This window comes from Bos indicus, chromosome 18, assembly GCF_029378745.1.
Source record: "Bos indicus isolate NIAB-ARS_2022 breed Sahiwal x Tharparkar chromosome 18, NIAB-ARS_B.indTharparkar_mat_pri_1.0, whole genome shotgun sequence".
In the NCBI taxonomy this organism is placed as follows: Eukaryota; Metazoa; Chordata; class Mammalia; order Artiodactyla; family Bovidae; genus Bos; species Bos indicus.
The window spans coordinates 10,465,657-10,478,547 of NC_091777.1; the positions used below are offsets into that span (position 1 = coordinate 10,465,657).

General features: G+C 43.7%; 1 protein-coding gene across 2 annotated transcripts in view; it reads left to right on the plus strand.

Annotated features, from left to right (window-relative positions):
* Window positions 1-12,891, plus strand: part of CDH13 (cadherin 13) — a 1,011,953-nt gene that overhangs the window by 702,115 nt on the left and 296,947 nt on the right. The window lies entirely within an intron of this gene.

Here is a 12,891-nt window from a genome sequence, read left to right on the forward strand (position 1 = left end):
CTTCTGGCATCTCTGGCTGGGCTCAGTTAAGTTCAGCTCAGTTCAGTCACTCAGTCGTGTCCAACTCTTTGCGACCCCATGAATCGCAGCATGCCAGGCCTCCCTCTCCATCACCAACTCCTGGAGTTCACTCAGACTCACGTCCATCGAGTCAGTGATGCCATCCAGCCATCTCATCCTCTGTCGTCCCCTTCTCCTCCTGCCCTCAATCCCTCCCAGCATCAGAGTCTTTTCCAATGAGTCAACTCTTCGCATGAGGTGGCCAAAGTACTGGAGTTTCAGCTTTAGCATCATTCCTTCCAAAGAAATCCCAGGGCCGATCTCCTTCAGAATGGACTGGTTGGATCTCCTTGCAGTCCAAGGGACTCTCAGGAGTCTTCTCCAACACCACAGTTCAAAAGCATCAATTCATCGGCGCTCAGCTCTCTTCACAGTCCAACTCTCGCACCCATACATGACCACTGGAAAAACCATAGCCTTGACAAGACAGACCTTTGTTGGCAAAGTAATATCTCTGCTTTTCAATATGCTATCTAGGTTGGTCATAACTTTGCTTCCAAGGAGTAAGTGTCTTTTAATTTCATGGCTGCAGTCACCATCTGCAGTGATTTTGGAGCCCCAAAAAATAAAGTCTGACACTGTTTCCACTGTTTCCCCATCTATTTCCCATGAAGTGATGGGACCGGATGCCATGATCTTCGTTTTCTGAATGTTGAGTTTTAAGCCAACTTTTTCACTCTCCTCTTTCACTTTCATCAAGAGGCTTTTGAGTTCCTCTTCACTTTCCGCCATAAGGGTGGTGTCATCTGCATATCTGAGGTTATTGATATTTCTCCTGGCAATCTTGATTCCAGCTTGTGTTTCTTCCAGTCCAGTGTTTCTCATGATGTACTCTGCATATAAGTTAAATAAGCAGGGTGGCTGGGCTACTGAAAGCCAATTGACTCCTTCACTGACGACAGCAACAGAAAGCCACCCTAAAGACTTTCCATCTTGGATTTCGATACTGTCCTAGTCTTGGTGCTTGGTCTGATTTCTTACTTCCCCCACCCCAAACACTAATCCATTTATCCATTCATAATTGATAGAATTCATGGTCCACATGAAATGCTTAGTTAACACAGAGTCTGGGCCAGAAGAAGAGCTTGATATAGGAAGGTGGTATTAGGCTCTTCTGAATGCATCAGTCACTACTTCCTTCCTGTGTAGGATCATTGACATGAGCATGATAAAGTACATGTATGTAGTATTTTACATGCACACATCAAATATCTCATAGGAGTAGACAGTGAAAAATCTTGTGCCAAAATCCTCCTCAGTGCCCCTCCCCAGGGCAGCTATGGTGTATTGTATGTGTTCCCTGCAATCTTTGTTTAGAGACAAACGTATATATCCCTTTTGCAGTGTTTTTCCAGTGATAAAAGCCTTCTTTACAGCCAGTTCTGCATCCCACGTTTCCACCAACCCTTCCTTTTGGGGACTGTGTATGGATCTTCCTCATTCTCTTTAATGCTTACATGGTAGTTCATTTTATGGATGAACTGTAATTTTTAAAAACATTGGTAAGGTTGTTGTTTTTATGATACAGAAATGTCTAAAGCAGAAAACAAAGTAGCCCATAACCCCAGGATCCAGAAAAGCGAGTTAACATGTTTCTTTTAGCAAAAGGAAATAGATGCAGATGGTAAAAACTAAGAAGGGGAAGGGGGGCAGGCCACAGCACAATATGAAAAGTCAGACTCTGCTTTCCTCTTCTCCAGCCCCGATCCCTCTCCCCTGAAACAACTATATTAACAGTAAGTGCCCTGTGTATTCTTCCAGAAAAAAAAGAAAGAATAGAGATACACTAGCTATGTAGGGTAAGCAAAGTCCCCACCCCAACCCCACCAAGATGCGTGCATCCCAGTCCCAGAAACCTGTGAGGATGTTACCCTAGATGGTAAGGGGGACTGTGAAGACATGATTAGGTTAGGGAGCTTGATTTAGAGAGGTTATCCTCATGATCCCGGTGTGATCTCTTATTAAGAGAGATGCAGGTGTTCAGAGAGGGAAGAAGGTTCTGTGCTGCTGGTCTTAAAAACAGAGGGAGGATAAACGTCCGTAGACAGATGGATGGATGAAGCAGCAGTGGTACATATATACAACAGAAGAATGAAATCATGCCATTTACAGCAACATGGATGGACTTAGAGATCGTTGTACGAAGTGAATTAAATCAGAAAGAAAAAGACGAGCTTCACACGATGTCACTTACATGTGAAATCTAAAAGAGGTGATACAAACAAACTTATTTACAAAGCAGAAATAGACTCACAGAGATAGAAAAGAAATTTACCAAAGAGGAAAGGGCAAGTAGTGATCAATTAGGAGTTTGGAATTAACAGACATACCCTACTCTATATAAAATGGATAACCAACAAGGACCTACTATATAATGCAGGGAATTATATTCAATATCTTATAATCGCCTATAATGGGAAAGAATCTGAAAAAAGAATATATGATTGAATCACTTTGCTCTACCCCTAAAACTAACACAACCTTGTAAATTAATTATATTTTAATTTAAAATAAAATTTTTAAAAATGTAGAAAGGGGATCAAGTGCCAATGAATGCCTGTGGTCTCTTAGTAGCTGCAAAAGACAAGGAAACAGATTCTCCTCTCGAGCCTGCAGGAAAGAATGCAGCTCCCTCTAACCACTGCGGAATTCTGGACTCCGGAACTATTAGGGAGTAAATCTGTATTGTTTTAAGCCACTGAGTTTGGGGTCACTTGTTACAGTAGCTATGGGAAACTGATAATCTAGCACATATTCATTTTCATTTGCTTAAGGGCCATACTCTGCACATAGACTCAGTTATTCTTTACTAATCCAGCATCTTGTTACCTAGTTTTTCACTGGCCCAGGTCTTTCCCTAAGTTAGGTTTACAAGCACCTGTGCTTGGTGGGTCACATTGTGACCCTCTTGGCTTCCCTCTCAACAGGAGGAAATATAGCTGCTTAGTTACAATGAAAAAGGACATGGATGCAGTTGGAACAGGCTGTAGACACTCTCAGGGTCCCTTGTGACAGGAGCCCTCAGCCCTCCTGGATCTGAACTGCAGCTCCAGTGGTCTCCCCACCCTCCACACCAGCATCAATCCTCTTCCAAACCCAAGGGTGTTGCATACCAGTACAGGACAGCTTAGAATGTGTAGAGTTAGTATCTCCAGAGGTAGCTGCAAGCTAGTCAGGGACAGGGGTTGGGGGGTCGATGTCCAGCCCCATCTATGGAAGGGCAGTTCTGAGACTAACTCTACCTACTTTCCTGGTGGTGCCCTTTGGGGCTGGGGCCGTTCCCCATGTGGTACCCAGCTCAGTAACACATGTCTATAGACTTCTTTCTTTCCTTATCTTCCTCTGAACCCTCACTCCTACCTCCTGAATTTAACTCCCCAAATAAGCCGCCTGCTCTCAAAGTCTTGTCCCAGACTCAGCTCCAGGGGAAGCCAAAGTTAAGTGCCAACCCTTTTCTTCTAGCTGAAGACTCGTTAGTCATTCTCCTAAACCTTAACTTAGGGACTTACCAGGTGGGTGCTAGTGGTAAAAAAAAAAAAAAAAAACTCACCTGCCGATGCAGGAGATGCAAAAGACTTGGGTTTGATCCCAGGGTAGGGAAGATGGCAACCCACTCCAATATTCTAGCCTGGAAAATCCCATGGACAGAGAAGCTTGACGGGCTACAGTCCACCCGGTCACAAGAGCTGGATATGACTTAACAATTAAACCAACACCACTACTTTTTCTAGCTAGCTTACTGTGACTCTAACTCAAAAAAAAACAAAACAAAACAAAAAAAAAAACGCTTCTAATCACTGGTTCTAATACAAATAAAGTGTAGTGATTCATTAATCTCCTTAGCCTATAATTGCAAATTGGGTTTTCTCTAGAATGTACCTAAGGAGGTAGGTGCCCATTAAGCAATTCAGGGGAGTTTTATTTAAGCTGCAAATAAAATTAGTTTACTCATTTTTAATTTAATCCCCAGAAGGCATTTTGGAAGCCTTCCCTTCTCATTTGACCCAAACCATTTTTTAAAATTATTGTTCTCCTAAATTGAAGCCCTTTCCAGCATTGCACATAAGAAGTCTTAAAACTCATCTGTTTTCTTTTTTGTAATTGACTTACAAATGCATAATTGACTCACAAATACATAATTGACTATGCATGGCATTTTAAAAGGGCAAAGTTTCCATTTGCTTCTGGATTTCTTTGGAGTTTATTCATTTTCCTAAGCCCTCTTCCAACAATATTCCAAGTGATTCCTTGGGTCTCCTCCACTGGTAGCACCATCTTGCTGGCATCTTAATGGAGGGATCACTTCACCTCTGTTCCTAGCAATACTGGCACCAGTTGGGGACAATTCTCAGAGTCCTTATTTGCAACTGAAAATGCTCCTGGCCTCATTCTTCTCTTCAGTTCAGTTCAGTTCAGTTCAGTCTCTCAGTCGTGTCCGACTCTTTGCGACCCCATGAATTGCAGCACACCATGCCTCCCTGTCCATCACCAACTCCTGGAGTTCACTCAGACTCATGTCCATCGAGTCAGTGATGCCATCCAGCCATCTCATCCTCTGTCATCCCCTTCTCCTCCTGCCCCCAATCCCTCCCAGCATCAGAGTCTTTTCCAATCAGTCAACTCTTCCCATGAGGTGGCCAAAGTACTGGAGTTTCAGCTTTAGCATCATTCCTTCCAATGAACACCCAGGACTGATCTCCTTCAGAATGGACTGGTTGGATCTCCTTGCAGTCCAAGGGACTCTCAAGAGTCTTCTCCAACACCACAGTTCAAAAGCATCAATTCTTCGGTGCTCAGCTTTCTTCACAGTCCAACTCTCACATCCATACATGACCACTGGAAAAACCATAGCCTTGACTAGACGGACCTTAGTTGGCAAAGTAATGTCTCTGCCTTTGAATATGCTATCTAGGTTCTGACACGTGGACAATTCTTTCATGAGTTATGTGGCTATAAATTATCACTACAATCATCGTTAGAATGAAACTCCAATACTTTGGCCACCTGATGCGAAGAAGTGACTCACTGGAAAAGACCCTGATGCTGGGAAAGGTTGAAGGTGGGAGAAGAAAGGGATGACAGAGGACGAGATGGTTGGATGGCATCACCAACTCGATGGACATGAGTTTGAGCAAGCTCCAGGAGATGATGATGGACAGGGAAGCCTGGTGTGCTGCAGTTCATGGGTCACAAAGAGTCAGACACGACTGAGCGACTGAACTGAACTGCAACAGTTCAGTTTCAGTTGGCAAACTGAAAACCCTATTCACAAGTACAGATACACACACACACACACACACACATGCACAAACTATATACTTTAAGTAACTTTAGAAGAGGCATAAAGAGTATGGCATCTGTGATTTGAAAAAGGACTTTCTAAAGATAATATTTAGTTAAAGCGAGCAAACTTAGAGGTGACTGTTCCTGCCCCCGCTGCCTTGCGTGGATATAAACCCATATGTGCACCCTGTATAAAGAGGAATCATGCAACAGGAAGCAAGGACCAGGGCTAAAGAGAAAAAGCAATGCAGATACTAAGCCAAAATTAGGAACACAAGGCTTGTCTACTTAATTCAGGTGTTTCACTTGGGAAAAATGGGTGACTGATGCTTTTCAGTAGCTTGATTGAATGAGGGTATGGAGGCGGTGTCTTATTCTTTGTCTCCATCTCCATGTTGATGGAGGCAAGAATTTCAAGGGAAATTGGTTTATTTTGAAGGTGCAGGAATCTAATTCACATTAGGAAAGTGAAGAAATAAGACAGGAAAAGAAAAGCAACCAATAATGGGTGATTATCTAGCCATTTACTTCCATGGATGCCTAACGTGCAATCCCACTAGGAAACACTGTATAACAATTTTAAAAACTAAGGCTTTAGAGAGAGTAATGTGGGAGCTGAGGTGTTTATGCACCAGTTCCCATCAGTGACTGGTTGAGGGCTGGTCCTCAACTGGGGGCTGTTAATTCCACAGTCCTCCTGGCCTGACAGGTGCTAAGTAGAGTGGCCTCCTCTGCATCTGAAGGAAGCCCTCAGGGCAAGAATGAAGGTTTCCACGTCAGAAGTCTGCAGGAAGGGACTGATAAGACCTGATGGGGCACCAACAGAGTCTGTACAGGGATGGAATTAGTTCAGCTCAGGATGCGAGAACTCAAGCCACGCTAGAGGTACCTGAGTGACTAGACTCCGATCTCAGTAAACACTGACTTGAGTTTCACTATTGACCTTGATCTGTCAAGTAATCTACCCATTGCTTGTGCCGCATGAGGACTAAATTACCACCATCCATTTCTCTAATGGGCTTCCCTGGTAGCTCAAGTTGGTAAAGAATCTGCCTGCAATGCAGGAGACCCCAGTTCAATTCCTGGGTTGCACAGCTTTCCTGGAGAAGGAGTAGGCTACCCACTCCAGTATTCTTGGGGTTTCCCTTGTGTCTCAGCTGGTACAAAGAATCCGCCTGCAACGTGGGAGACCTAGGTTTGATCCCTGGGTTGGGAAGATCAGCTGGAGAAGGGAAAGGCTACCCACACCAGTGTTCTGACCTGGAGAATTCCATTGACTGTATAGTCCATTGGATAGCAAAGAGTCGGACACGAGTGAGCGGCTTTCACTTTCATACATTTCTCTAGCCCATTTCCTTCTTGAAAATGACATCTCTCGCAGTGAAACCCCCCTCTTCATTGTATATGACTCGTGTGCCCAGTGAGTCATCCGTCTTTCCCCAGAAGCAGGTTCTTGAGTGGTACAAGCTGTGCCATGTCATTTCTCAACAAGACAGAAGGGATTTGATTCTAGGAATATCATTAAGTTCAAATTGTTTAACTGGCTGCTGCTAAATCCTGACTTGTGTCTGTTTGCTTGTACATGTTAACACAGAATTTCTAAATTACAAGTTGAGAGATGTTTCTGGAAGGTATTTAAAGCCTCCTTAAGCAGGTTAGAGTCTTATATTCGGTCTGAACCAACTGATATCAAAATGCATTTGACAATGGGCATGTGAGTAAGTTGGTGAAGGGGTCCCTGGGAGTTCCAAGCACAAATCCTGTTAACAGGTAATAAGATTATGAGCACAATCCGTGGAGAACACATGGTTTTATCAGCTGAAGCGGAGCACTGAGATGCCAAGTTGTTAATGGAATTCAGCTTCTCTGTCTTTCAGGGGTTTCTAAACAGACAAAGTTCATTGCTATCCAAATTACCAACAGAACCAAAGCTACATCAAAGTTTGGAGTGGATATTTGTTTATTTCTTCTACTCATGAAAAACAGAAAGCTTTTTTGCTTTCTAACCTTTTTTTTCCCTCTCTTATACTGTAATTTTCTTCCATCTTCTGAAAATGTCAGAAAATGAACCAAATATGAAAACTCATGTTGCATTTTGAAGTGTCTGACCACAGTCTATAGACCTAGATAATACCAGACTCTAATTTCAGTGTTTGGGAGGGTAAAGGTTATTGGCTAATGGCCTTTGAGAAAGGAAACAAAAAAGTACTATGTTGAATGCAATACAAACCCCCATATTTTGTGTTAGGATCTTTTGTAAGTTCTAGCTATACTGCCGGAGAAGGAAATGGCAACCCACTCCAGTGTTCTTGCCTGGAGAATCCCAGGGACGGGGGAGCCTGGTGGGCTGCCGTCTCTGGGGTCGCACAGAGTCGGACACGACTGAAGCGACTTAGCAGCAGCAGCAGCAGCAGCTATGCTGCAGCCATAGGATATTCTTTCTTCTTTTATGTCTTTGTAGGTTGCTTTAAATATGCTTCATTTATATATACTACTCTTAGAAATTCTTTTTTTATTCCACATTGAACTTTTTTGAAAAATATTACAAAGCAAGTTTGATTTGGTCACATTCAATCAACTGAATTGTGGAAAATTCACTACCAAAATTTTGACTGTTTTCTTGCCAAGTTCAGTCGGGGTGTTGAGTACCCACCAATACTACTTGCCGAACCCACCCAGACCCTGATGATGTCAGGCTACAGGTGTGGGAACATCAGGATTGGAGCAGCCATTTATGATCCAACCAGTCTTTGCTCAGTCTTTGCTCAGATGTGCAGTATTGAAATTCAAAAGTCAGTTCATGGTAGAGCATCCTTTTTCTCTTCCCCATGCAATAGGTCAGTTGGTTCATGCTAATTCCATCCACAAGAGTGATGGTTCACACTCCTTCCTGACTTTCAGTTCAGTTCAGTTCAGTCACTCAGTCGTGTCTGACTCTTTGTGACCCCATGAATTGCAGCACCCCACGCCTCCCTGTCCATCACCAACTCCCAGAGTTCACTCAGACTCAGGTCCATCGAGTCGGTGATACCATCCAGCCATCTCATCCTCTGTCATCCCCTTCTCTTCCTGCCCCCAATCCCTCCCAGCATCAGAGTCTTTTCCAATCAGTCAACTCTTCCCATGAGGTGGCCAAAGTACTGGAGTTTCAGCTTTACCATCATTCCTTCCAATGAACACCCAGGACTGATCTCCTTTAGGATGGACTGGTTGGATCTCCTTGCAGTCCAAGGGACTCTCAAGAGTCTTCTCCAACACCACAGTTCAAAAGCATCAATTCTTCGGTGCTCAGCCTTCACAGTCCAACTCTCACATCCATACATGACCACAGGAAAAACCATAGCCTTGACTACATGGACCTTTGCTGGCAAAGTAATGTCTCTGCTTTTGAATATGCTATCTAGGTTGGTCATAACTTTCCTTCCAAGGAGTAAGCGTCTTTTAATTTCATGGCTGCAGTCACCATCTGCAGTGATTTTGGAGCCCAGAAAAATAAAGTCTGACACTGTTTCCACTGTTTCCCCATCTATTTCCCATGAAGTGATGGGACCGGATGCCATGATCTTCGTTTTCTGAATGTTGAGCTTTAAGCCAACTTTTTCACTCTCCACTTTCACTTTCATCAAGAGGCCTTTGAGTTCCTCTTCACTTACTGCCATAAGGGTGGTGTCATCAGCATATCTGAGGTTATTGATATTTCTCCTGGCAATCTTGATTCCAGCTTGTGTTTCTTCCAGTCCAGCGTTTCTCATGATTTACTCTGCATAGAAGTTAAATAAGCAGGGTGACAATACACAGCCTTGACGTACTCCTTTTCCTATTTGCATCTTCCAGACACACCAGACTGTCTATTGCTGAAAGGTACCGAGCTCATTCCCATCTCAGGGGCTTTGCCCAAGATACTCCCTTAATCTGAAACAAGTACTCACTGACCTCTGAAGGGGTCAGTGCTTCCTTACAGAGGTCTTTTCTGGTTACCTTACCTGGATTAGCATCCCACTCGGCTGCGCTCTGTCGGATCTCTCACTTGTGTTTTCTCTGTAGTGTTTACCACCAACCAAAAGCACCCAAGATGTATAACCGCCGCCTGGTCTCTGGCCAGCCTCCCTGTGCCACATCAAGAGCCCGATGACAACAGAGACTTTGTCTCTCTTGTTCTCAGTAAAATCATCCGTGGCCCCAGATGGACTTAGCACATCATCATGAGTGCTCAACAAGTTTTTGAAAGACTGAATACATCTGTGAATAAAACACTGAGACACATTTACAATCCCTTTAGCACTTAGCACATGCTATTTTTAAAGGTGATGTCTCAGATAGCCTACGACACCACAAAGACCATTTTTTATCTCTTCACATCCTTGGCACCTAGTACAGTGTCTCATATATAGTAGGTCCTCAAAGGTACAGGTTAGTGAGTATGTGAAAATGCAAGGAAATCACATACAGGGAAGGAAGCTAACATGTGCCGAGCATCCGTGTGCTTGCTGGCATTTGCTTCTCATTTAATCCCCATGACGAGTCACATGAAGTGAATAGTGGCATCCGCGTGTTACAGATGAGAAGACCAAGTCTGCGACCACACAGCGCATCAGGACAAACTGGGGTCCAAATCCAAATCCCCAGCAGCGCACCATCACGCTGCTCACAGCCTGCTAGGAGTGGGGCCTCCCTGAATGTTTGTGAAGGAGGCAGAGGGAAGCAAGTGGAGTCGTAAGTTCAAGACTCTGTCACTGCAACTTCATTGCAACAATAAGCCCTTGACAAAGAACTAAATGCACTTTAACAACGGGTCTCTTTTCACACTGTAAGGATGTCTACAAACAAAAAGATTATTGGAAGTCAGACGTATGTTGCCACCATAGCCATTTGGATGGGGCCACCATAGTGGTGGGGAATGGGAGGCAGGTCACCCATTGTACTTATGGTTCCACAGAGGAGGACGAAGCCAGGGGAGGGGACAGGACACGTGAGCTCACTGCAGATGGATGTCAGGACTGGACTACGAAGGCTGCTCTGACTGCTTGTCGTCTGTGAGTTCTCATCACTGTGAGGTCATGGGCCCCTTTGAGAGCTGATGAAAGCAGAACCATCTGGTGTGCACACAGCCATGCCTTTATGATTTCAGGGCATCGTGAACCCAGAGTAAGAACTCCAGCCTTCAAAAATCCCCAAAACTATGAACAGTGGAAATTTTTAAATAAAAGAAATGACAGTTCATGTTATCTCCTTTTAAAGGAAATGCAACTGTGGTTTATAACACATAGACACATTTGGGGAAAAAAGAAAAGAAAAAAGTCTGTCGTCATAACCTAGCTGCTGTTTTCCTTTGTCTGATATATTGACATTTTATTTCATTGTGCACATACAGCTCTACATTTGGCTTTTTTAACTTAACACACACAGCATCAAGCAATTGTAACAGCGTCTCACAATCAGTATTTAATTGGAAGTGTTTCAGCATAATGTTACTGTAATATTCAAATGCAGAGCTCCGTGATGCAATGAACATTGGTCTCTGTTTTGTCTCAAATTATTTTAAAACCCATTAAATTTTGTAATGTGCATTCTCTTCCATCTCGAGGTCCCCTACAAATGGCTTCAGATCTCACAAGTGATGTTTTAAAACGACACATAAGAGTATTTAGCTTTAATGTGATCACAGCCTCAGGCCATAATAAAAACAGAATTTCCCCCCAATTATTATCAGTCACTCCTCCTCCAGACAACATCATGATAAGACAGAGCAACTTCCATTCCTCACCAGGCAACTAATCATCTCTTTGGGAAGCCTTCTTTATAAATGGAACAGAACACACTTCATTATGCAATGCAGTCATGTTCCCCAACTAGAAATCGGGGTGGAATTTTCTTGGGGAAAGTCATGAGAGGATTAAAACACGTGCACCTTGAAGAGAAACCGTCCCCTCGTCATGCAGCCCGTAGACAGACCACTTCTCCCACCCATCTGCAGAGCAGCCCTGCCTCACCCTGCTCACCTCATCCACCTGCCGCCCTCTCTTTTTGTCCTTGGAAAACTCCAGAAAAGCTAACAGTTCACTTCCTTTAACAAGTACTCATTTTCAACCTGTATGACTTAGTGAAAGTACTTTCCAGAAAGTTCCAAAGATGTCCTGACTGCTTAATCCAATAACCACTCATTTGTTTTGACCTCTCCATAAGAACAATCATTGGAGAAGGCAATGGCACCCCACTCCAGTACTCTTGCCTGGCAAATCCCATGGATGGAGGAGCCTGGAAGGCTGCAGTCCATGGGGTCGCTGAGGGTCGGACACGACTGAGCGACTTCACTTTCACTTTTCACTTTCATGCGTTGGAGAAGGAAATGGCAACCCACTCCAGTGTTCTTGCCTGGAGAATCCCAGGGACGGGGGAGCCTGGTGGGCTGCTGTCTATGGGGATCACATAGAGTTGGACACGACTGAAGTGACTTAGCAGCAGCAGCAAGAACAATCACATCTTCTTGAGCATTTTCTTTATTTTGCCTGCTCTCCCCTGCCTCACCTCCACTACACTTCCATGTCCATCACTGGGTCGTCTTCCTCCTTGTATAAATATCCCCCAGCTTTCAGGGAGCAATGCTTTCTTTGCTCCACAGGTGAAAAATCCCACCCCACAGTTTGAACTAAACCATCTATACCAATCCCTGCCACCGCTCCAAGCTCTGACCTCACCACTGAGTGTCCAGATTTAATTTTTAAATTCCTATTAGCATCTTCACACAGATGTTCTTGAAGCACTGTTAATAGCTTGAAAAACACAGATGTGAGTAACAGCACGGGTGCAGGGTGCCTGGTTTTGAATCCTTGTTTTGCCACTAACTAGCTGTGTGTCCTTGGGCCACCTAAGTAACCTGTCTATGCCTCAGCTTCCTGATCAGTAAAACAAGTAAAAAATAACATTTGTCTTATAGGATTCTTGTGTTTCTTATAGGATTCTTTTATTAGTTCCTCTAAATAACATGTGCAACTCTTTGGAACAATGCCTGGCACATGCTAAATTGTCTTGAAGTTTTAGCTGTAATTAAGTTTAGAAATTATTTTTATCAATAATATTATTAGCTAACTTTTCCTGAGTATCATCCAAGTGGCTTACACGCATTAATTATTCTATTTATCCTTAAAACAATCCTCTGAGGCAGCCACTATTATTATTTTCACTTTACAGATGAGAAAACGCAGACACAGAGAGGTTAATTCATTAACTCAAGGACACACAGCTTTCTCAAGGTAACACTGTAAGTGACAGAGCCATGATTTCAGCTGGTACAGTCTGACTTCAGACCCAGACTTCTACCCCTGCACTGTGCCACCTGCCCTGCTCCACGGAAGGTTAAAATCAAGTTATTTTCTTCTTTGTTTTCTTCTTTGACTGTCATCCTCTTGTTTTCTCTCCCCTCCCAGAGATTGCCTTTATGCCCCCTTTCTCTTAACCTGCCAGTCATCACATGCGATACCCAGAGTATTTCCTTCATCTTTTCCCCATTCTGTTCCTACTACCACCAACTAGTTGAACTCCCCTCACCAG